Here is a 26,964-nt window from a genome sequence, read left to right as displayed (position 1 = left end):
AAATGAAACACAGGAGTTAATTTAACAACACAAACCAAAGGAAAAAAAATCTTTTGATACTGAGTTTTTCTGACAACCTTTTCAATACAGAGCCAGGATGAGCACCCATATAATATGACCATAGAAAGAATCACAAGAAAAAAATTAAAGATATCATCAGATCTCCATTACTTTATGACACATAGTGACCTGGTTAATATAAATGTAGAATGGGCTGGTAGAGCTACGTGGCCAGGCATATGTTAACAAAATTAAAAAATAAATAAATTTTAAAAAATTGCCGACCCCCACAGGTTTATTTTCCTTAAGATTTAACTTCCTGGAGTCTGTTTTTGCCCTCATTTGCATTTCTGGTGTAAGCTACTTAAAAATTATGAACTAATACAGGTAAAATTTCGTTACAACGTATATCTTTACAACGAAATTTTCATTACAACGAAGTACAACGAAATTTTCATTACAACGAAGTATTTTTATGGTCCTGACAGTTTCCCCATATGACATGAATCTATAGAAATCGCGTTACTACGAAATACATTCAGCAGATACTTTCATTACAGCGAAGTGCCCAAAAGACCTTTAAATGCCTGACTGAATCATCCACAGAGCAATTAGTTCTGTGGTCGCAGCTCAGTTGTGCACAACGATCCCCAAACAGAAACATTGTAAATTTTTTTTTCTTTCTTCGAACTTTCCTCGTACTGTTTTTTTGCTGTTTTTGTTTTCGGTGGTTTTCAGTGATACCTTTTGCTTATTGCTCATCAACATTTGAAAAAATCCATTGGAATTTAACTCATTGTCATCCTCCTATAGAAATGGCAGACATGAAAAACCAGTAACAGTTCATATTAGAAAAAAAACTTTAAATGATTGCGGCACTCAATTCCGGCAAAAAGAAAAAAGACATTGCTGGTGAATTCGGAATTTCGCCATCAACACTGTGAACTTTCTTGAAAGACCAAACAAAAAAAGAAGAAAAATCTCGGGTTGTGAACGTATGCGAACTGCTGCATTTCAAGACGTCAAGAAAGCTGTTTTTATGTGGTTCAGTGATGCTCATTCAAGAAACATTCCTATTAATGCGCCACTCAGTCAAGAAAATTTGAGGTTTCTAAACTCTCTTGGGACCTCCCCCAACTGGACAACACGCTGAACAGGGTCTCGAAGTACGATCACTGCGTCTGAGGAAGACTGTTTATCCATTGCTGGGAAACAGTAGGCTCACAGCTCTGCTGCGGCTCTTCACTGAGGCAAACAGAAAAGATCTCGATGAGTGATGCAAGGTACATTTTAAATGCAGGGAACAGGATTACCTGGCCAGTAACCTGCCTGACTGCTGTGTCTGTGTATAGCAGAGTGGCAGATCACGCTACAATAAATAACCGTGCTGTTCCTGTTTCAATCTGAATAAAGCTGGTTTTGCTAAAGTACTGAGACTCAGCCTCGTGTTTTGGGGTGAAAGACAGAGACTTACAGCGTGACCCTGATCTTTTAGGATTCGCTACTGTAGCGCCTCACTTCACCGCTGTGAACCTGCCCCGGCAACGGAAAAACAATCTTCCACAGACGCGACAATCACGATTTGGGGCGCACTTTGGCATGTCGCCCCGTTGGGTGGGGGGTGAGGGGGATCCCAAAAGAGTTCAGAATCCTCACAATATGAAGAACAAGAAAAGAATGATTCAGCTTCTGATTGATAACTGCGCTGCTCACAACATGCTTCCACATTTAGATAATGTTCGCGTTGAATTTCTCCCACCAAATTGCACAGCAGTGCTTCAGCCATTGGATTTGGGTATCATTCGCACCCTGAAAGTGTATTATCACAAGGAAATGCTGAGAAAAATTCTCATCAGTATAACTTGTAGACAGGAGGAGATTAAAATTAACGCAAAAGAAGCTATTGAAATGATTGCAAACGCCTGGTCGCAAGTTAAAAAATGCACTATAGTGACAAATGCAGAATCTCATTACTACGAAATTTTCATTACAACAAAATATTTTTTAGGTCCATGGCAGTTCGTTGTAACGGAAATTTACCTGTAATTCTATCTCAGCATTTTTTGCAGGATAAATAGGTAATGGAAATATCAACTAAATTACTTGGTTTACTTTATTTTCTTATTTTAATGTTTTTCTAATTATTATTACTATTATTATTATTATTATTTCAGCAGCACATCTTAATAATAATAATAATAATTACTATTATTATTACAGTAGCACATCTTACTAGCATCTGTTTTGTCCTTATATGTGTACAGACATATACAAAATTGTTGATACCCCTCCACGACAATAAAGAACCACGTACAATTGTCTCTGAAACTGACAAATTAATTGGCACTCATCATTGTTTACTCCGCATTTAACAAAAATCAGACTTTGCTCTAGAGTTTTGATTCAACAGAATACTTCAAATAATAACACAAATGAAAATATCATGGCCAAAAATGATGGAACCCTTAACCTAATATCTTGTTGCATAATCTTTAGAGGCAATCACTGCAAACAAGCGATTCCTATAGCTCTCAATGAGAATTCTGCACCTGTCAACAGGTAGTTTGGCCCACTCTTCCCAAGCAAACTGCTCCAGCTGTGTCAGGTTTGAAGGGTGCCATCTCCAAGCTTCATGTTTCAGTTTTTTCCATAGATGGATGTTCGAAAGGATTCAAATCCGGGCTCATAGAAGGTCACTTCAAAATAATCCAATGTTTTGTTCTTAGCTATTCTTGGGTGCTTTTAGCTCTGTGTTTTGGGTCGTTATTCTGTTAGAGGATCCATGGCCTGCAACTGAGATAAAGCTTGACATTGGGCACTATGTTTCACTCCAGAATGTCTTGATAGTATTGAGATTTCATTGTTCCCTGCATACACGCACGCAAGGCATGCCATACCAGATGCAGCAAAGTAGCCTCCTCCATGTTTCACAGTAGGTATGGTGTTCTTTTCTTTGAAAGCTTAATTTTTTTTCATCAAAGGATATAGAACTGATGTGATTTACCCAAAAACTCCAGCTTTGCTTAATCTGTCCAAAAGAACTTTCTCCCAGAAGCATTGTGGCTTAGCAATATGCATTTTAGCAAATTATATTCTGGATTTTTTATATTTTTCTTTCAACAGTGGAGTCTTCCTGGGTCTTCTTAAACTGAGTCCACGGTCACTCAAAAAGCAATAGATGGTACAATCAGACACTGTTGAACCCTGACCTTGGAATTCAGTCTGTATCCCTTTGGATGTTGTCCTTGGCCTTTTGCCTACCATTCTCACTATGCTTCTGCATATTCTGGGGTTGATTTTACTTTTGCAGCCACATCCACAGAGGTTGGCTACAGTTCCATGGACCTTAAACGTCTTAAATATTTTTACAGCTGTTGTCAAAGGAACACCAAGCTGCTTGGAGATGGCCTATAGCCTTTGCCTTTAACATGCTTGTTTATAATTTTCTTTCTGATCTCCTCAAACAACTCTCTCCTTTGCTTTCTCTGGTCCATGTTCAGTGTGGAACACATGATGATACCAGACAGCAGAGTGCCTATTTTTCTCAGTTTAAATAGACTGAATGACTGATTGCACTGTTTGAGACACATGTGGTACTAATTAAAGAAAACCGCTAGCTTGAAAAATCACTCTAATCCAATTATTTATGATATTTTCTAGGGGTACCAACAAATGTATACAGACCATTTTAGAATATTTTTGTAGAATAAGCAATATTTTATTTCTTTTCACACTTGCTTTGCTTTACTCAATGACATATCAGAGGCATGGAGGTATACATGGGACAACTGCTTTTCATTTAATCACTTTTCAGTAGGCACTTTTTCAATGAGGTGTAAGATTATCAATAAATTTGTCCACATCTGTATATATTCAAACAAGTTTTAATAAGAGTTTGTGTGCCACAGTGTATCCAGTTTAATGTAACTTGTTTTTATAGTGAAATAGAAACACAGGAATTACAGACACTGTTGTAACTAGTCCCTCAGCTAGTCACAAATGATGACCTCTTCCTGGAGTGGCAGAAGCGAAAGTGGAGGCAGGCTGGCTTGTGAAATTTCCTGGGGGATCAAGAAACCCCTAATTAACCCTAAACACTCACTAAAAGCACCAAAATCAAAAGTGTGTGTTGAGTCCCTGAAACTAAGTTTTATAAAACATTTAATGGCTTTAGAAATCACTTAGGTCATACTACTGGATATGCAAGAAAACAGGCTCAAAATACACATTCAGACAAATGTCTGTTATGGGTTTCCTTTTTATTTTAGTCTGTTTCACTGTTTATGTGATAGATTTCTGCTACCCACACTAACTAACTAGAGCTGCAATTCCAAAATGAAGAAACCAAAGCTTTCTTTGTGTAAATTTAGGATTTACAGTACTTAAAAAAATGAAACAGTACAAAGAAAATTTCCAAAATGAGAACATTTCAACCAAATGCTTTGCAGCTATTGAAGGGAGTATCAACACCATTATAATGAGCAACTCAAAGCAACTCTCAAAAGATCTGAAAACAAAGCTTGTTCAGTATCATGGTTTAGGGGAAGGCTACAAAAAGCTGTCTCAGAGGTTTAAACTGTCAGTTTCAACTGTAAGGAATGTAATCAGGAAATGGAAGGCCACGGGCACAGTTGTTGTTAAACCCAGGTCTGGCATGCCAAGAAAAATACAGGAGTGGCATATGCTCAGGATTGTGAGAATGGTTACAGACAACCCACAGATCATCTCCAAAGACCTGCAAAAACATCTTGCTGCAGATGTTGTATCTGTACCTCGTTCTACAATTCAGCACAATTTGCACAAAGAACATCTGTATGGCAGGGTGATGAGAAAGAAGCCCTTTCTGCACTCACGCCACAAACAGAGTCGCTTGTTGTATGCAAATGCTCATTTAGACAAGCCAGATTCATTTTGGAACAAAGTGCTTTGGACTGATGAGACAAAAATTGAGTTATTTGGTCATAACAAAAAGCGCTTTGCATGGTGGAAGAACAACACCACATTCCAAGAAAAACACCTGCTACCTACTGTCAAATTTGGTGGAGGTTCCATCGTGCTCTGGGGCTGTGTGGCTAGTTCAGGGACTGGGGCCCTTGTTAAAGTCGAGGGTCAGATGAATTCAACCCAATATCAACAAACTCTTCAGGATAATGTTCAAGCATCAGTCACAAAGTTGAAGTTATGCAGGGGTTGGATATTCCAACAAGACAATGACTCAAAAACACAGTTCAAAATCTACAAAGGCATTCAAGCAGAGGGAGAAGTACAATGTTCTGGAATGGCCATCACAGTCCCCTGACTTGAATATCATCGAAAATCTATGGGATGATTTGAAGCAGGCTATCCATGCTCAGCAGCCATCAAATGTAACTGAACTGGAGAGTTTTGTATGGAAGAATGGTCAAAAATACCTCCATCCAGAATCCAGACACTCATCAAAGGATATAGGAGGCGTCTAGAGGCTGTTATATTTGCAAAAGGAGGTTCAACTAAGTATTGATGTAATATCTCTGTCGGGGTGCCCAAATTTATGCACCTGTCTAATTTTGTTATGATGCATATTGCATATTTTCTGTTAATCCAATAAACTTAATATCACTGCTGAAATACTTCCGTTTCCATAAGGAATGTCATATATTAAAAGGAACTTGCTACTTTAAAAGCTCAGGCAATGATAAACAAGAATCAATCCTTTGTTTTTCTTGATTCTCTCTATCAGTTGTCTCAATGCAAAGACTGCACCAGTTGTTCCTCTCCCTGTCATAAAACCAAAATACTCCTCCACCATGGTGGTCTCTTCCCTAAGCATTCTCTCTATAACCCTTTCCCAAAATTTCATTGTGTGTGTTGTCAGCTTTATCCCTCTATAGTTTCCACTATTCTGAATATCGCTCTTCTCCTTATGGGTAGAATCACACTACTCCTCCACTCCTCTGGTATTCTCTCCTGTTCAAAGATCTTCTGCATTAGATCCCACAATACATTTACTCTGTCTTCTCCTAAACTCTTCTACACTTCTGCTGGTATTTCATCTAGTCCTGCAGCCTTTTCATTTCTCATTCTTTTCAGCAACTTGGATTTTCTTCATTCAACGGCTTTTCAAAGTATCTCTTCCATCTATTCTTGATCCTATCATGTTAACTTAAGACCTAGCCTTGGTCTAAAGACTAAAATCCTTGCTCCTAGCCTTTGCTAATCTAAAAAACATTTTTTCTCCCTTTTTGCCTCCAATTTCTCAAACACCTCCTCCAAAGCTTGTGCATTGGCTCTTTGCCTCCTTGTTTGTCTGTCCATACATTTCACTATCTTCCTTCTTCCCTAATTGGGATAATTTCTTCTTTGCCTCCTTCTTAGCCTTTATTACATACTGTACCTCTTTTTTCCATCACCATGTATCTTTGCTCCCAGGTGGGCTCTTTCTGGTTGTCCTGCATAACACTGCTTCAACTATTCTTAACATTAGAATTGCTGAAGCCTACGAAAAAACACGTAATCCCGGCCCGCCTTAAATCCCTTCGCACCACTCCATCAGTGTCTTTTACTTTGTAAATGCGTCGATCAGCACAAGTAGAAAGCAGCCTACTGTCCCATCCTCCACCTTGACGGAGCTGAGCTCGGGCAAAAAGGTCTCCCAGCTCAAGCCAAGGCTCCTTATCTGCGTGTGAGATCTGGTGTTGTATAGGGCAAATAATACAGTATATCGTTATTTGGAATACATGAATTTCATGTGTGTTCCGTGTCTACAAAGATCAGGGTAAGTGTACAATGAAAGGAAATATGAGAAATGCAAGAAATGCTGAACACATACCTAAAGCTGAAACTTTTTCTATGTTATACTAATAATGACATGAAGTGAATAATGTGTGAAAATGTATATGTGGCTGTCAATGAGTTAAAAACTCCCTAAACTTTGATTAGTATTAGGTAGCTGAAGTAGCTGACATGTTCAAATCAAGACTTATGATATTTTTGCTTGAGCAAGTTTTTAATTCTAACTAGGTATTTTAATTTCATGTTCTGTATGTTAAGTAATTTTACTTTATGTTGACTTTGCCTTTTATTATATTTTGTATTTATTGTCTTTGTTTATGATGTAAGGTGTCTTAAGACACTTTCTGATTAAACAGGCACTAAAATAAAATCCTTGATTCCACATAACTAATTGTATATTTCACAGTACAAGAGTAAGTTTTCAGTTTTCAGACAACAATAAGAGGACCCACCCCTTTACTGCAGAGTACAAAGGTTAGTGCTGCTGTCTCCCAGATCAAGAATCCTGGGTTTAAATTTGGGTCTGATCACTGAATGTATGGACATTGCATGTTCAAAAGCTGAAGTATACTCCACACCACATTTATAAAGACGCATTTACCTTTTGGTATTACAAAGTAATTAATGACTAACTTTCAGTATTTAATTATGCAGCCGATGCTAATAAATATTATAAATAGTACCATTAATTTCTTTCTATAGAAAGCCTTCATTTTATTATTTATGTTTAATGTGTATTAATGAAAATACACCACACACCCTTACCCATTAATAAGTATAACCATTTACTGCTTACAAACAGAACTAACCAAAAAAGAAAAAAAAATGACAAGTAAGCAGAATCACTTGTAGTAAGACTATACAATTTATGTAAGGGGGACACCATCCCAAGGATGGTATACAATAAGGGAGTAAAAGAAAAAAAAATTACAGTTTATCAAACACAATAATGTGAAAACAAAATACAGTAATGAAAAAAAATTCCAAGGAAATGTTCATAAAAGAAAGAGCAGATACGCAGTGTACGACTGATAATGACTAAAATGAAATTCCAAGGAAAAAAATGTGGAAACTTTTTTACAAATTTTTTTTTTCAACAAAAGAAATTACAATAATGCAAACATATAAAAAAATAGGTGCAATAAAATTTAAGAATATGAAGATAAAAAAATAGATATTAAATAGGCACAATTAAATACAAGACAGTAATGAAGAAGGGCACCGCAAAGGCCATAAAAAGGCAATAGATGAAAGTAAAGCCTTGGGACAAAATGAATAGGAGGCTATCAGAGTGAAGACCTAATACATCGATACCGTACCTGAGGGATGAGCCAGCAAGTCAACAATGAGGACACTCACACAGAGCAAGGTTTGGGTATATAAAAGTGTAAAGTGCCTTTATTGAAAACAGTCAAAAGCAAAGCTAAAAGTGCAGTGCAGCAAAAAAATCAATAAATAATATTTTAAAACAGTCAAAGTTAAAATCCATAATAAAATGAGAATTAAAAGCAACCCCACAGCCATAAGTGTACTTTTGTTCCATCTGTCAAGTCCAGCTCAACTCTCCCATTACTTGCTCAGCCAGCGGAGACACAAGCAGCCACGGTCCTCTACAACCAGACCCTATCTTGACTACCTTGAGCAGCGTTGGCAAGACCATTCAAGGTCAGTTGTCCTCCCTTCTTCCTTCTCACTCCCCTGGCATGCCTCGGATCCCTAGGGAGGACTCCACCACACTTGCACCCACTCATCTGCAATATTCAGTGCTCACCAATCGTTCCCTCCTATGTAGGACTAACAACCGTGCTGCCTTTCCACACTAGCTGACTGGCTCGCTCTGCCACTCCACCCGATGCTGGTCTCACAGCTTTCTTTCTCATTCTTTTTTCTCTCCCTCTTTTCTTCAACCTGCTTCTGTCTTGCGCTCCCCCTTTATTACACTGGTGAAGGCTGCAGGTAATAGGCGCCTGATTGCCGCCTCAGGATGATAACAAGACAATCAAACCAGCTACATACACCATCAAGGCAATGCACCGTCAGCTGACTGCCTCACACCAAGCCGGAGAAAAGCTGTCTTTTCTGCAGATCACCTACTCCACTCCACAGGACAAGCATGTCAGTTATTTTTTTTAGATGCCAACAAGCCGCAGATCTCTCATTCCACATAATATATTCTGACAAGTAAGCCCGCGATTCTCTAGAGAATTGTAAATCCAAGAATGGCAATCAGTTTCTGTTCCGTCCGATATTTGGATGTATGACATATCATATATTACTGGCACAGTGGATTAGAGCAAGTGTAGTGCACAGGTTGTGTTGTGTGGGCGCCACCTACTGACTCTGGGAAGCCACTGCGTTTGACTCTGGGGCATGCATCACGGCGCAGTACATATGCGCCTTGGTAGGAAGCCACTGCGTGATGAAATATCATGGAGGGTGGGTGCGTCCTGGGACAGTTCATTTCAACGCTCTTCTGTTATTGTCTTTCTTCATGCAGTCTCGTTTTTGTTTTTTTATGGCTGTGTCGTCGTATATGCGGTGGTGTGGGCGGTCGCATCCGGGCGGCTGTAGAACCTGGCGTGCACGCTTTACCTCAGGTTTAGTTCACAGGTCGTAGGCATGGTAAACTCCGTTATGTGATTCAAACATGCCACACAGACTGCTGGCACATACATACTACTGACTCTGGGAGGCGGCTGCGTTTGACTGTGGGTTGTGGTGTTTGGGCGCCACCTACTGACTCTAGGAAGCCGATGTGTTTGAGTACGTATGCGCCTCGGTGGGAAGCCGCTGCGAGATGAAATTTCATGGAGGGTGGGTGCGTCCTGGGACAGTTCATTTCAACACGCTTCTGTTATTGTCTTTCTTCATGCAGTCTCGTTTTTGTTTTTTTTTTTATGGCTGTGTCGTCGTATATGCGGTGGTGTGGGCGGTTGCGTCTGGGCGGCTGTAGAACCTGGCATGCACGCTTTACCTCAGGTTTAGTTCACAGGTCATAGGCATGGTAAAGTCCGTTATGTGATTCAAACATGCCACACAGACTGCTGGCACATACATACTACTGACTCTGGGAGGCCACTGTGTTTGACTCTGGGGCGCCGTGGCGCAGTGCGCATGTGTTTCGATGCGTCCGTGCATAAATTAAAACTGTGGTTTTAGTAATATAGACTAGATTGTATCAGGAGTACATAACAGGTTTTGCCTTGTTCTGACAGAGGAAATGAAAGAGTAAATAAGAGTCTAGAACACCTAATGAAAAGAAAAGGTGTAGAGAGTAATTAAAAAAAAAAAAAAAAGAAAAACAGGGACAACTCCACATATCAGGAACCAAACCTTAGAATGATTCCAGTTCATCTCAGGGCACATTCATGCTTATATCCACACTCACTTATACTATAGCATCACACGGGTATTTTGAAGTATGATCAAATTAGTATATAAAAAGGGATTTAAAATGAGACAACTGCATCAACCTTTTAAAAAAGTGGTTTACCCAACAGCCCTAAAATTTGCTATTTTTTGCAGTCAGTTATTTGGATAGCTACTTAATTACAACCCAGGTATTTATTCACTTGTATACCTAGCGTGTTATTCACACAGTTCTATGAAAACAAAGATAAAAAAATCCTCAGAATGTTCAGAACACTAAACAACAAGATACAATGTTTAGCTGGCACTGCAGGGGTTTGGATCAAGAGGGATTTCTGTGCTAAATTGCCTGTGAGATCTGACCAGCTTGATAAGGGTAAACTACCCAAATTCTAATTCTTGAAATATTAAACTACAAAGCAGTGATCTATAACCAAAAATTAAATATTTCTTGTAAATCTTAAATATCTGAAGCTGTGTGCTGCCATCTTAAATAGGCATATGATAAAATAACTAGAAAGTTATATGACTGCCAACTAGCCTATCAACAATATACAATATAAATGTAGAACTGACACAAAATGGCATATACCACAACAAAGCCAAAAAATACAAATTAGTATCACCAGAATAATGCTAAAAATTTAAAACCACCAGAAAAATAATTATAATTCCAAAAAAATTTAATTATTGGGATAACAAAACCACATATTTATTACAGAGCCCCCCTCCTATGGTACCTAATAAATTCTTGAAGGAGACAAAGTATATGAACATCAGTGGGTACTTCCAAACCATCTTATGGTCCCCCTTCCAGTGAACCAAATAATACATTATTGCACCATGCTATCTAGAATCCATTATTTTTTGGACTTCTCATTGTTCATTGCCATCACCTGTTACTAAAGAAGGGGGTCAGGAAGGACAAGATAAAACAGATGTGTAGAATGTGAAGATGTGTATCTAGAAATACAGCGCATACAAAACCAGTCCTATTTACTTTGAAATATAAGGACCAATATATTTATGAGCAAGTTTCTGAAAGAGAAATCTGAGGTGAATGACTTGTGTTACTAGCCACACCTTGCAACAAGCACTCAGGAATCTTTCTTCTCCTAACAGTAAAATTCTTGGCAGAGAAACCAGTTAAACAAGTTAATAACACATTCCTAGAGAATCCTGTGAAAGCTACACTTCCAATTACCATAACCATCGCCAATAAAGCAGTATAAATATTTCTCTAAGTCTTGGTTAATTCTATTGGTTTGTGGGTGGTGTGGAAGAATACATTTTAGGATAACAAAGCATTCATCTTTAAGAAATAGCATAAAGGGTTAATAAATGTCAGAAACTAGATAAAGGTCAAGTGAACAACATAATGTACACTGAAATACAAGAATGGGTTTAGGAAAAATACTGAGATGGTCAAGTAAATAAAGAATGTACCAGAAGAAAGGTTGATGTAATATACAAAATGTACTGAAGGATGTCTAAGAGATGACTAAGAAATCAGCAGATGTCCTATAAACAAGAATGGACAATTGTATGCACAGAAATTTCAAGGGTGGTAGCGCAACTCTAAAGTATAAGAAGAACCAGAATATAACATAACTGACTTTTATTATATATATATCATTTGGGTGTAAACCAATGAACCAACCAGAGTAAAATATATGCATTGATTGACACTGTATGTAAATTCATTAGGTCATAAAATTAACTTCTATTCTTTGTTACTCTGACCATTCTGACCATGCTGTAACAGACTGCTTTTGAAGAATGCTCCCTCCAAGGCATTTTGCTGAGGAGTAATTTAAACACACAATGAATAGCTTTTCTCCTGCCTGATTACTGAATTGTCCTGTTAGAAGGATGTTTCATTCTTTAATCTTTACTACAAATCCTCTTCAAAATCTTTAAAAAAATTGTGGACCCTGTAGAACCTTTTTAAATGATGGGGTTTTCAGACTTTTTAAAGAAAGAATAAGAGCACCCACATTTAACAAGCTTTTATTTTATAAACTCCTCCGCAGTTGCCATGACAGTGTTAATATCCTATTTGCACAAAACCTAAAATCTCTCTTGCAAAAATCCATATTACTAACCGAGAATGCTAAACCGGATGGACGCAGGGACATCCGGCCATGGGCCGTAGCCACAAAAAGACGTACTGCGCAGGCGCGCCAAGAAATGAGGCGCCGCGAGAGGCGGACAAGACCACAGAAAAAAGGAGTGAGCACAGAAAAAAGGAGTCAAACGCAGGCAACGCACACAGCGCCGCACGAGCAAAACAGCAAAACACACCCCCCCCCCCCCACACACACACAAGCAACAGACGGGACACACACAAAGAGGACGATTCAACAAGCCCCTGGCACACAAAAAAAAAGAGCCCGCAAACCCCACACCACCCCCCCCCCCCACACACACACACAAGCAACGGACGGGACACACACAAAGAGGAGGATTTAATCCCATTGCACACGAAACGGGACGCACACAAAGAGGAGGATTCAACAAGCCACAAGCACACAAAAAAAAAAGAAGCCGCGAGCACCACACAAAGCCCACTGGACACGAAACGGGACAGACTACGGACATAGCAAACGAAACGTACACAAAAACGACGATTCAGACCCACGACCACAGTAACATAAATAACAAATGACACACAAAGCCCCATTTCTAAATGAACCGTCCGTATTAAACATACGTCATCTCAACACGTTCACAATATGCAGCATAGGTAGATCTCATTACAATGAGGCACTATTAACCCCTTCACCGCTCTCTGCCGGATATATCCGGCACCGTTGTTTTAATGCTAACGCCATACTGCCGGAATTATCCGGCACATTTGCCTGTGGTTATATGAATGCCTGGCAAGTAGTATAACTGACGGTTTGGCGTGGGTATTATTACTACGTTGTATTTCGACAAGTCTGTGGTTGTTTTGGCCGGTCATGTGACGTGATTCGCATGTAACAGCTGTGAATATGGCGAAACGTAAACTGACTTCAAGTGAGGCTTTGGAGGCGATTTTGGACAGTTCTGATCATGATTGTAGCAGTTCTGAAGAAGATTTTAGTGACAGTGATGAGCAGCAACGTGCGCTGCATGATATTGTGAATGAAGACGCATCGGATGACGGCGCTGAGTGGGTGTATCCCCAGCATCTCAGCTGGGCTGCTGCCCGTGGTGAACTACCTTTTCTGCATTCGTTTGAGGGAACGTTTGGCTTTATTGTTGATGTAAACAATTACACTGCTGAGCAGTTTTATGAGCTGTTTGTGTCACCTGATTTGATTAGACATTTTGTTCATCAGACAAATCTGTATGCAGCACAGTTTATTGAGAAAAATCCCAATTTACCTCCACATTCCCGTGTTCGTGCTTGGTTTGACACTGATGAAAACGAAATGAAAAAATTCATTGGGATTTTGATGTTGATGGGAATAATCAGAAAACCAGATATTGAGATGTACTGGTCTACAGATCCTATGTATGCAACACCTATTTTTGCAGCTGTCATGACACGTAACCGATTCTCTTTGCTGCTGAAATTCTTTCATTTGAATGACAACAGAAACGAGCCAGATAAGAAAGATCCAAACCGCGACCACTTGTTCAAGCTACGTCCTTTGATTGATCATTTATTTGAAGCATTTCAGTTGCCCTACATGCCAGGACCGTCAGTTGCAGTTGATGAAAGTTTATTGTCGTGGAAGGGCCGCTTACAGTTTCGACAGTATCTACCATTGAAAAGGGCACGGTTTGGTATCAAGATGTTTTGCTTAGCTGAGAATTCAGGTTACATTTATAGATTTCGTGTATACACTGGCAACTTGCACAACATTTAGTGGTCAATACTGCTTGAATAAATGTAAAAAATGTAAAAAAAATGTAAAAAAGTAAAAAAACAAAAATTGTTCAGATTTCGCCTGGCGTGGGGAATATTTAGGGAGTTGGCGGTTAAAGGGTTAACCGTTCAACCGCAGAAAAAGCTCCATATTCACAGTGAGTGCGATCCTCCTTATTACTTATCCATATTTCTCACACTCAAGAACAAACATGTCATGAATTCACGATCACAGGTACAAAACGATACCACTCGGATAACGGGACCAAACACAATTCACACTATGCAGCATAGGTGGATCTCATTACAATAAGGCACTATTAACCGTTCAACCGCAGAAAAGGCTCCATATTAACAGTGAGTGCAATACTCCTTATTACTTATCCATAATTCTAGAAGAAAAAATGTCTCGGCTCCAAAAACGCAAAGCTCAACTAAAGCTTCTAACTAACGATGTACCTAAAAGTAAAAACTTTATGAACTGCATTAGATCCTACAATAGTTCATTTGCTTTTGCATCTACCGGAGTAAATATCAGGCCACCAAAAGGCAATGGTCCATACTGCTTTCGCATATGTGCACAAATACTGCATCGCATTGGAACAGTGCACCCTGAAACAAATCAACAACGCAAATATGCACAAATCTACATCCTAGATCCACATGACGCAATCTATCAATCAAAGTGCTGCATCGCAACAGGCACGGATTCAAAACGAAACACCTCCCGTCTCAGACATACGTTAACGGCAAGGAAGGCTACAACGGGCTTCTCACACAGCACAGGCAAATCGAATACAGCTCCAAAACAACACGTCCCAAATACTACACATGCAACAACGCGCCTCTCAAACGGCCCAAGCAAAACATACACCAGGAAAATTCATTCGGATTAATGAATGTCATTTGCAATCATTGTCATTCAGTTCACTTCCCTGAAGAAACAACTGGCAATACAAGTAATACATTTACACGTTGTTGTCAAAAGGGTCAAATTAGACTGCCTCCTTTACATTCATATCCTGAATATCTACAGAAGCTTCTAACTAACGATGTACCTGAAAGTGAAATCTTTATCAACTGCATTAGATCCTACAAATCGGTATCCACTATGAACATTAACGGTGGCACTGCACGTGACATCCGTCTTGCAAAAATGTTAATTATTGATGAATGTACAATGGCATCCATTCACTTACTCAACACCATTCATAAACTTATACAAACGTTTATGAATAATAATATTCGCTTTGGAGGAAAGGTACTTTTATTAGGAGGAGATTTTAGACAGTGCTTAGCTATTCTTCCACATGCCATGCGCTCAGCTATTGTTCAGTGCACCTTAAAATACGCAGACAATTGGCATTGCTTTCAAAAGATACAGTTAGTAAAAAAGATACGATGTCCAGAACCAGATCATAACAATTGCTTATTACAACTGGGAGATGGTACACTCACCAATACAGATGGACTTCACCCACATATTATTACAATTCCTCAAGCCTTTATCTGCGACGACTTAGTTACAGACAGATTTGGAACAGCAATCTCATTAGACCAAATGCCCCTTTTAACAAAACGCACTATATTATGTCCAAAAAATATTAATGTGGAAAACATAAATACCCAAGGGGCGGCACGGTGGCGCAGTGGGTAGCGCTGCTGCCTCGCAGTTGGGAGATCTGGGGACCTGGGTTCGATTCCCGGGTCCTCCCTGCGTGGAGTTTGCATGTTCTCCCCGTGTCTGCGTGGGTTTCCTCCGGGCGCTCCGGTTTCCTCCCACAGTCCAAAGACATGCAGGTTAGGTGGATTGGCGAGTCTAAATTGGCCCTAGTGTGTGCTTGGTGTGTGGGTGTGTTTGTGTGTGTCCTGCGGTAGGTTGGCACCCTGCCCAGGATTGGTTCCCTGCCTTGTGCCCTGTGTTGGCTGGGATTGGCTCCAGCAGACCCCCGTGACCCTGTGTTCGGATTCAGCGGGTTGGAAAATGGATGGATGGATGGATAAATACCCAAGTCATTCCATTACTTCCTGGAGAGACACAACTCTTTCTAAGCTCTGACAAACTTGACTCTGATCACAACAATAACCATCTTCATTGACATTACAAGTTCTGACCTGGAATTACCTTTTACACTTAAACGGCGTGTACAAAGAAATTTTCCAATTAACCTTTACACTGTGCCACACACTTTATTGTTTGCTTTCTATTTGCATCATCTACACCTTCACACTATTCTATATCTCATTCATACATCACGCTCTTTGTCATTCCCAACACCAGTGGTTGGCGAGCGAAGCGAGCAGGGGGCGGAGCCCCCTAGTAAGTACTTATAACAAAGTCATAGAGAATTTTTGAATACATAAATAGGTTGTTAAACTGTGGCACATCTTAAATTGCTTCCTGACCTACATTTATTACAATGGGGTCATTATTAAAAATGTATTAATCATTTAATGAAAAAGCTCTAAGCTATTCTTTTGCATTTCTAAACAGTTAAAATATTAAGGAATCTTTTAGTATTATTAGTCAATTAAATTGAATATAATTTATTATTCTGGTATTATAATTTATTATTTACTTATTTTACATAGGTGAAATCTACAGTTACTAGAGGGTGTGGTACCAGACATTGCACCAGGAGATATCAACTGGACCAAAGCTTTATAAACTAACAACAATGATCAATTTGCATCAGAGACTGTAGGAAAATCAAATTCTGGTCTTGAACACTCAGTAATCCTATTTAACGTTGATTTTTGGTTAGTGTTTGGGCTTGGCAACAGTTATTTTGACTTCCGGAAATCCGGAAATAGATGTTGGAAAGCCATGTAAAAAAATATTTACAAATACTATATCCATCCATCCATTTTCCAACCCGCTGAATCCGAACACAGGGTCACGGGGGTCTGCTGGAGCCAATCCCAGCCAACACAGGGCACAAGGCAGGAACCAATCCCAGGCAGGGTGCCAACCCACCGCAGGACACACACAAACACACCCACACACCAAGCACACACTAGGGCCAATTTAGAATCACCAATCCACCATGTCTTTGGACTGTGGGAGGAAACCAGAGCGCCCGGAGGAAACCCATGCAGACACGGGGAGAACATGCAAACTCCACGTAGGGAGGACCTGGGAAGCGAACCCAGGTCCCCAGGTCTCCTAACTGCGAGGCAGCAGCGCTACCCACTGCGCCACCGTGCCGCCCGCCAAATAATATATATATATCCAAAATAACTAAAATAGGGGCACAGCCATCCAAGGGAGATCTGCACCAAAATTCCATCGGCTATTCCCAGCAATAGCACATTCCTAAGCACAATAGTGACTCCTGCTACTTGGTTGCTCAGCAAGAGTGACTGTTCATCCCTCTCCTGAGCGCTGGCTACAAACGCTCCTTCCTGGATCTCTATACCCATCTGTCTGCTTTCTTTCCTTGCACCAGCTCTTTCTCACACTCCTGCCTCTCTTCTTCTCATTTTAACCTCAATCCTTTGTTCTTCTTTTTGTCTGTTTTTTTTATCCTTTCCCCCTCTTTGCACTCAAGTTTCCCTTTTAAATGTGGGGATGTGGCATAGCTGCGCCAATCAAAAGCTCCCAGCATCAGTTAGGGGTGCAGGCGATCCTGCACCTGTGCACTAAGTGCAGGGCCATCCTTTACGCATGGGAACTGCTCTTGCCACGCTACCATGCCCCTACCTGAACAAGGGAGGCTGGCAATTATTTATTAAAAACATCCATCAGCCGTGGACCTCACTTTACCACAAGAAGGGGTTGCACTAAATGAGGTATGAATCCTGAAGCATTTTAAACACGTCCATCAGCCGTGGACCTCACTTTACCACAAGAAGGGGTTGCACTAAATGAGGTATGAATCCTGAAGCATTTTAAACACGTCCATCAGCCGTGGACCTCACTTTACCACAAGAAGGGGTTGCACTAAATGAGGTATGAATCCTGAAGCATTTTAAACACCCTAGAGGACTGATATACTGAAATTTCTGACATATTTTATCATAGTAGGTTACTAAAAATCCTCTTTAATAAAATCCCTGTGTGCGTCCAGGTGTCCGTGTGTGTGTGTCTTCTGGTGAAGTGCGCATGCGCGGGGCACGGTGCGCTGCGCGATATTACTGTCAGAGAAAGTTACAGGCGTTTTACGGAAATACAAACCAGTATTATTGCAAGAGGAAATTAAAGGTTCCCTTGCCCGGACGCGGGTCACCGGGGCCCCACTCTGGAGCCAGGCCTGGAAGTGGGGCTCGATGGCGAGCGCCTGGTGGCTGGGCCTGCACCCATGGGGCTCGGCCGGGCACAGCCCGAAGAGGCAACGTGGGTCCCCCTTCCCATGGGCTCACCACCTATGGGAGGGGCCAAGGAGGTCGGGTGCAGTGTGAGTTGGGTGGTGGCCGAAGGCAGGGACCTTGGCGGTCCGATCCTCGGCTACAGAAGCTGGCTCTTGGAACGTGGAATGTCACCTCTCTGAAGGGGAAGGAGCCTGAGCTAGTGCGCGAAGTTGAGAGGTTCCGGCTAGATATAGTCGGACTCACCTCGACGCACAGCTTGGACTCTGGAACCAATCTCCTTGAGAGGGGCTGGACTCTGTACCACTCTGGAGTTGCCCCCGGTGAGAGGCGCCGAGCAGGTGTGGGTATACTTATTGCCCCCCAACTTGGAGCCTGTACATTGGGGTTTACCCCAGTAGACGAGAGGGTAGCCTCCCTTCGCCTTCGGGTGGGGGGATGGGTCCTAACTGTTGTTTGTGCGTATGCACCGAACAGCAGTTCGGAGTACCCACCCTTTTTGGAGTCCCTGGAGGGGGTGCTAGAGGGCATACCTTCTGGGGACTCCCTCGTTCTGCTGGGAGACTTCAATGCTCATGTGGGCAATGACAGTGAGACCTGGAAGGGCGTGACTGGGAGGAATGGCCCCCCCGATCTGAACCCGAGTGGTGTTTTGTTATTGGACTTCTGTGCTCGTCACGGATTGTCCATAACGAACACCATGTTCAAGCATAGGGGTGTTCATATGTGCACTTGGCACCAGGACACCCTAGGCCTCAGTTCGATGATCGACTTTGTGGTCGTGTCGTCGGACTTGCGGCCACATGTCTTGGACACTCGGGTGAAGAGAGGGGCGGAGCTGTCAACTGATCACCACCAGGTGGTGAGTTGGCTTCGATGGTGGGGGAGGATGCCGGTCAGGCGTGGTAGGCCCAAACGTGTTGTGAGGGTCTGCTGGGAACGTCTGGCAGAGCCCCCTGTCAGAAGTAGCTTCAACTCCCACCTCCGGCAGAACTTCGACCATGTCCCGAGGGAGGTGGGGGACATTGAGTCCGAATGGGCCATGTTCCGTGCCTCTATTGTTGAGGCAGCTGACCGGAGCTGTGGCCGTAAGGTGGTCGTGCCTGTTGTGGCGGCAATCCCCGAACCCGTTGGTGGACACCGGCGGTGAAGGATGCCGTCAAGCTGAAGAAGGAGTCCTACAGGACCCTTTTGTCCTGTGGGACCCTGCAGGCAGCTGATAGGTACCGGCAGGCCAAGCGGAATGCGGCTTTGGTGGTTGCTGAGGCAAAAACTCGGGCGTGGGAGGAGTTTGGGGAGGCCATGGAGAACGACTTTCGGATGGCTTCGAGGAGATTCTGGTCCACCATCCGGCGTCTCAGGAAGGGGAAGCAGTGCAGTGTCAACACTGTATATGGTGGGGATGGTGCGCTGCTGACCTCGACTCGGGACGTTGTGGGTCGGTGGGGGGAGTACTTCGAAGACCTCCTCAATCCCATTAACATGCCTTCCAATGAAGAAGCAGAGCCTGGGGACTCAGAGGTGGGCTCCCCCATCTCTGAGAATGAGGTCACCGAGGTGGTCAAAAAACTCCTTGGTGGCAGGGCCCCGGGGGTGGATGAGATACGCCCGGAGTTCCTCAAGGCTCTGGATGTTGTAGGACTGTCTTGGCTGACACGCCTCTGCAACATCGCTTGGACATCAGGGACAGTGCCTCTGGATTGGCAGACCGGGGTGGTGGTCCCCCTCTTTAAGAAGGGGGATCGGAGGGTGTGTTCCAACTACAGAGGGATCACACTCCTCAGCCTCCCTGGAAAAGTCTATTCAGGGGTCCTGGAGAGGAGGGTCCGTCGGATAGTCGAGCCTCGGATCCAGGAGGAACAGTGTGGTTTTCGTCCTGGTCGCGGAACTGTGGACCAGCTCTATACCCTTAGCAGGGTCCTGGAGGGTGCATGGGAGTTTGCCCAACCAGTCTACATGTGTTTTGTGGACTTGGAAAAGGCATTCGACTGTGTCCCTCGGGGAATCCTGTGGGGGGTACTCCGAGAGTATGGCGTACCGGCCCCCCTGATAAGGGCTGTTCAGTCCCTGTACGATCGGTGCCAGAGCTTGGTCTGCATTGCCGGCAGTAAGTCGAACCCGTTTCCAGTGAGAGTTGGACTCCGCCAGGGCTGCCCTTCGTCACCGATTCTGTTCATAACTTTTATGGACAGAATTTCTAGGCGCAGCCAGGGCGTTGAGGGGGTCCGGTTTGGTGGGCTCAGGATTGGGTCACTGCTTTTTGCAGATGATGTTGTCCTGTTTGCTTCATCAGGCCGTGATCTTCAGCTCTCTCTGGATCGGTTCGCAGCCGAGTGTGAAGCGGCTGGGATGAGAATCAGCACCTCCAAATCCGAGACCATGGTCCTCAGCCGGAAAAGGGTGGAGTGCCCTCTCAGGGTTGGTAGCGAGATCCTGCCCCAAGTGGAGGAGTTCAAGTATCTCGGGGTCTTGTTCACGAGTGAGGGAAGAATGGAGCGTGAGATCGACAGGTGGATCGGTGCGGCATCCGCAGTAATGCGGGCGCTGCATCGGTCTGTCGTGGTGAAAAAGGAGCTGAGCCGCAAGGCTCAGCTCTCAATTTACCAGTCGATCTATGTTCCTACCCTCACCTATGGTCATGAGCTATGGGTAGTGACCGAAAGAATGAGATCGCGAATACAAGAGGCTGAAATGAGTTTCCTCCGCAGGGTGTCTGGGCTCTCCCTTAAAGATAGGGTGAGAAGCTCAGTCATCCGGGAGGGGCTCAGAGTAGAGCCGCTGCTCCTCCGCATCGAGAGGAGTCAGATGAGGTGGCTCGGGCATCTGATCAGGATGCCTCCTGGACGCCTCCCTGGTGAGGTGTTCCGGGCACGTCTAACCGGGAGGAGGCCCCGGGGAAGACCCAGGACACGCTGGAGGGACTATGTCTCTCGACTGGCCTGGGAACGCCTTGGGATTCTCCCGGAAGAGCTAGAAGAAGTGGCTGGGGAGGGGGAAGTCTGGGCATCTCTGCTCAAGCTGCTGCCCCCGCGACCCGACCTCGGATAAGCGGGAGACAATGGATGGATGGATGGAAATTAAAGGTACACAATATAGTGACGCATATTACAGCCACATACAAGCCAGTATTACTGTCAGAGAAAATTAAAAGCATATTACCGATGCGCACACCTGTATTACCGCCAGAGAAAATTAAAGGTATATTATGGACGTACAAGCCAGCGGACGTACAAGACAGTATTACTGTCACAGAAAATTAAAGACACACAATACACGGCGGCAGCCCACGAAGAACGGTCAGCTCAGCAAGTAAACATCAACAAAAGAAAGGCTGAAAGACAAAGAAAAATACGACCAACAAAAAGAATGAGGTCAAAGTCCCTTACCATTTAATATAGACTGTTCCTACTAATGTTTATGCACTACTGTTCTAGCGCCCGTTATTGTAACGGGCTTAATGACTAGTATTTTTCATAGTTTTCCTGAATTGCTAACACATTAAACCAATTTCTCAGAACAAAATGTTCAAAGGCCAAGACTCAGTTATTGAATCAATTACTCTTTTTGCAAAACCTTAAGCAATGTTTACCTAGAAACACGCAATTTGCAGATCTCATTCATTCTTTTTACAAAACTGTAAATAAATCTTCATTCACTAAATAAATGTTTTCAACCATTATGCACTGTGATGTAAAGTGGCAAAACACAGGCTGCAAAAGTTAAACGAGAGTAGCACACATCATAATTTAGACACTAATCAAAATTGTTCACACATTTCTCATCATGTAATGGATGAACACAAGTGGTTCAGCAATAATCAGTGTTTTGTAAATATTTTTCTTCCAACATACTCCACCTTCCCATACAAGAGTCTTTCTCAGTATATCAGTGGAAAGTATGCAGGAAACCTCTATATCCATGGAAATCTCCTTCAAGGAACTGAACTGGCCCTTGGTGACATAGTGGATTTAGAAAGTATTCAAACCCCTTAACTTTCTGCACACTTTATTGTGTTGTAGATTTAATCTGTGCCTGAAGGGGAGACACACAAGTGCCTGTACTCTCCATTTAAGTATGATTTTCTTTAATATAGTGCTGGGGGGAGGTTGTGTGAACCACCCCACTTTAAGCCGTAAATTTAATTTTAAATGGATAAATTTGCCATTTTTGCCCAACAATCCACACTTCTACACTCAATAGTCTGTAATGACCAACTAAAAACTTTTATTAATAGAAGTAATCAGACCCTTTGCTATGGCACTCCAGATTTTGGTCAGGTGCATCCTATATGCTTTAGTTATCCTTGATATGTGTCTAGATCTTGACTGAATTCACCTGTGGCAAAATGAATTGATCGGACACAGTTTAAATTTACACACACCTATGTCTATAATGTCCCACAATTCACACTGTATGTCAGGACAAAAACCAAAGTCATGATGTCCAACATGCTCTTTGTGAATCTCTGTGATAAAATTGTGGTAAGGCATACATCAGGGTAAGGGTATAAAACCATCACTAAAATAATTGTAAAATGGAAGAAATTTGAAGCCACCAGGACTCTTCTTAGAGTTAAAATATACAACAACAACATTTATTTATATAGCACATTTTCATACAAATAATGCAGCGCAAAGTGCTTGCAACATCTTTGTATTTCCTAACTTACTGTACTTTCACAAGGAGATGTTTAAACCAGCAGTAAGAAACTGGATGGATTGTTAAATTCCTGAATCCATGGACCGCAGAAGGCATCTACAGAATTGGGAGCTGGGGGAGACTTGGGTTCACAGACATTGCTGCATGCCTTTACATTTATAATTACATGGGATAGCACCAGTGGCGGTATTCGATCATTTAATGAGGATGATTCAAAGTTGATTCATAATATATTGAGTTAAAATTGCTACAAATAAGGACAATAAATTGGCATTAGTGACTAAAATTATGCCTGCCTCATCATAAAATGGAAATAACTAAATGTCTACCATCGAGAAATAGTGAAAGTTTATACCCCTGTCCTCAGTCATTCTTTCTATGATATTCTGTACAGCAGCTCAACAAGAACTAAAAATCTCATTTCATTCTGTTTCATTGTGGATTAACTCTATCACATAAAGAAATTCAGATGTACAATAGTGTTGGCTTTTTCAACAATAAAAGTTTTGCTTTGATAAAAAAATGTGGCATCATCAGGTAACTTCAGAGCTACTGTCACATGGACACAGAAGAATGAACTTTCTATCTGCACAGTTGAACAACATGCATTAGGCTGCCACATTCCTTGTCTACCAGCACAAATCACCCACCATAAGTTAAGTAAAAAGTCACAAAATAATAGATGGTGGTTAGCAAAGCAGACTAGTTTCCATTTGCTGACAGTTTCACAAAATTGATGCCAAATTTCATTTCGCATATGATTTCTCAAGTGTAAAACTTGCTAAATAGGGTTTTTTTTTTTTAATTCGTTTAGATAAATTCATCCTTAAGAGTTTGGCAGCATCATTAATCTCTTTTGGACCATATATTTCTCAGAAAAGGGGTGAAATTAAAATAATCATGGAAAAACTGTCTTTTGAAAATTCTTCAGGTCTAAACATAACTAGGGAATCCATTAATCAGGAGCCCAGGATTCCTGGATGTTTCCCATTTCCGCATTCCCGGGAATTAAACTGCTGGAATTCCTGGCTGAACGGGAACGACCAAGCTCGCATATATAGCATGTAAAAGTGCAAAAATAGATCAAGAAATAACAGAGCTATAGTTGAAAATAATTAAGGTGGTCCCATTGCTGCAGCTTTCACGTCATCAGACAACAGCTTTGAACAGCAACTTGAAATTGCAATGCGTCAGTCTGTTGCATCCGCATTATCTGTGCCAAGAAACTTGCCATCACAGAATGATGACAAGAAACTGGATGCATCAGTAAAAGCTGAAATGGTGGTGTTTCAGAGCAACGGCAAGCGCGGGCATTGTTTAGAGCAAGTGAATCAGTATCTGATGACTGTGCCACCTACTTCAGTGGAGGCAGAGTGTGCTTTCTCAGCGGCTGCCATACTCTGCATGCTCGACACGTTGTGCTTTCTATGCTCTTATTACCACAACTAACTAGATAAATATACTTATATGGCAGCATAAACTGCTTGTAGGTAAGGTTAGTCATTTATTGGTGTCAACATATTGCAGTAGTTTTATTAAAAATAAGTGTCGCTCGTTCTAAAACCGTTCACTGTGTCATTCCCGGGAGCCTGGGATTTCTGGGAATGACATGCGGGATTCCCGAATTCCCAGGAATGGATTCCCTAAACATAACCCACAATTATACAAAAGGACTTACTCTTAGGCAAAAGTTGTAATCCAGAAAGCAATAAAATTCCAGATTGATTCAGAAGAATATTCTGCATCTAGAAAATCATTTCAGCTAGTTTTGCAGGACTGGTGAAAAAACTGAACAAGTGGATTACAATTTTATTTATATAGATGATTTTAGGTGCTTCTTATATCGAATTTAGCAACAAGAATTGAGCCAGTTACTTAATTATGAAGAGAACATATTAGAGCTACTAAAAGCTCTAAAAAAACTGTTAGCAAGTTTTTCTATTATAAATTCATTCATAGCCTTAGATTCAGGTTTGGACAAAGCATAAAGTTTTAGCCAAAGAGTTAAATAGCTACTCTCCTGAAAAGAAAGACAGAGAAAGACATGTTGTTAAATTACAGTCTCAGTCTCTCTCTCTCATTCGGTCTCCAGAGGAACAAATTAAATGAGATACACAACCTGGGTATGCAGCTTCAACTTCAATGGCAAGTGTTGATGAAGCCAAGGGAAAACCAAAAATAAATTTCTGTTCAGGAGATTAAAACACATATGTTACTTTTCTGAATAAAGACAACCAGTTTGAAGATTAATAACTAAGATTATGTACTCCATTAAACCCTTTCATATGGGACCTCCTTCTACAGACAGAATTTGTAAATTTATGGATAAAGAACTTGTGGTAATTTTAGTTAATCCACTATCAATGAACTAAAAAAGGTTTTTGCAGAGAAGGAATCAATTAAATCCCAAGAATCACAAAACTTGTTAAACATAATTATAGTGCTTGAAACCAATTAACGACAAGTAATCCACCATAATCATTAGCAACATAAGCTTCTGAACAAATACTTGTGTGATTACTTCTTATCTCTATTGGCTTAGGCTAATTATTCTTAAATTAGCCTGATCCGCAACAATAAAAACAGAGTTGCTGTACATCTCATTTAATATGATCTTGTGGAAAAAGAGATAAAGAAAGTAAGATGAAAAAGAACCCAGACTTACTTTAATAACGAGACATTGGATGGATTTTGGAATCCATGTACTCTGAAAATCTCTTCGATAAAAGCATCCTCTTAATCTTTTGTAGTTGGTAACTTCTTAAATGCCCTGTTACACTATCAATTTTTCCAGCACACATCATTTAAACGGGTCTGATTTTGTCTTAAGTCTCAGGGGGGGCTGGTGTAGGCAACAGATAACCAATGAGTAATCAACCAAAGGTTCAAATTAAGCAATACAGATGAAACTAAACAGGGGAAACACATCTTAAAACCTCACAATAGAAAAGAGACTCATCTGTCTGACATCATGTTTTACATATCACAACGGAATAGAAAAAAGAAAGAGCAAAGATTGCAGGTATGCTTTGTAATTAACGTAGTTTACCCTGGTTAAAAAAAAAGTAAATTACTTAATCATAGGCTGCTCTCAACAAAACAGGAAATTACAAACATACTTAAAATAAAGTTTAATAATATTAACATTGACTTGTTCAAAAATATATATAAAACTAGCAAAATACCCGCGCTTCGCAGCGGAGAAGTAGTGTGTTAAAGAGGTTATGTAAACATATGTATATATACATAAACATATATACTTATATATACATATCCACATATCTACATACAGTATATACATATATATATATATATATATATATATATATATATATACATATACACATCCACATATATATACATATATCAACATATATATATACACATACATATACACACATACACACATATATATACAGGGTATATATATATATATATATATATATATATATATATATATATATATATATATATATATATATATATATATATATATATATATATATATACACATACAGACACATATATATACATATACATATTTACATATCTAAATATATATACACATATATACATACATATACATATTTACATATCTATATATATCTAAATATATATACACATATATACATACATACACATATCTATATATATATCTATATATATATATATCTATATATATATATATATATATCTATATATATATATATATATATATATATATATATCTATATCTATATCTATATATATATATATATATATATATATATATATATATATATATATATATATATATATATAGATACATACATACATACATACATACATATATATATATATATATATATATATATCTATACTAATTAAAGGCAAAGCCCTCACTGACTCACTGACTGAGTGACTGACTGACTGAGTGACTCACTCATCACTAATTCTCCAACTTCCCGTGTAGGTAGAAGTCTGAAATTTGGCAGGCTCATTCCTTACAGCTTACTTAC

General features: G+C 40.8%; 1 protein-coding gene across 1 annotated transcript in view; it reads right to left on the bottom strand.

The window, feature by feature from the left end:
* Positions 1-26,964, bottom strand: part of LOC114650147 (phosphatidylethanolamine-binding protein 4) — a 701,255-nt gene that overhangs the window by 629,595 nt on the left and 44,696 nt on the right. The gene's annotated exons all lie outside the window — the stretch shown is intronic.

The sequence above is a fragment of the Erpetoichthys calabaricus genome, chromosome 1 (genome assembly GCF_900747795.2).
Source record: "Erpetoichthys calabaricus chromosome 1, fErpCal1.3, whole genome shotgun sequence".
Taxonomy (NCBI): domain Eukaryota; kingdom Metazoa; phylum Chordata; class Cladistia; order Polypteriformes; family Polypteridae; genus Erpetoichthys; species Erpetoichthys calabaricus.
Note: the sequence above shows the minus strand (reverse complement) of the source record. Positions and strands in the feature narration are given on the sequence as shown.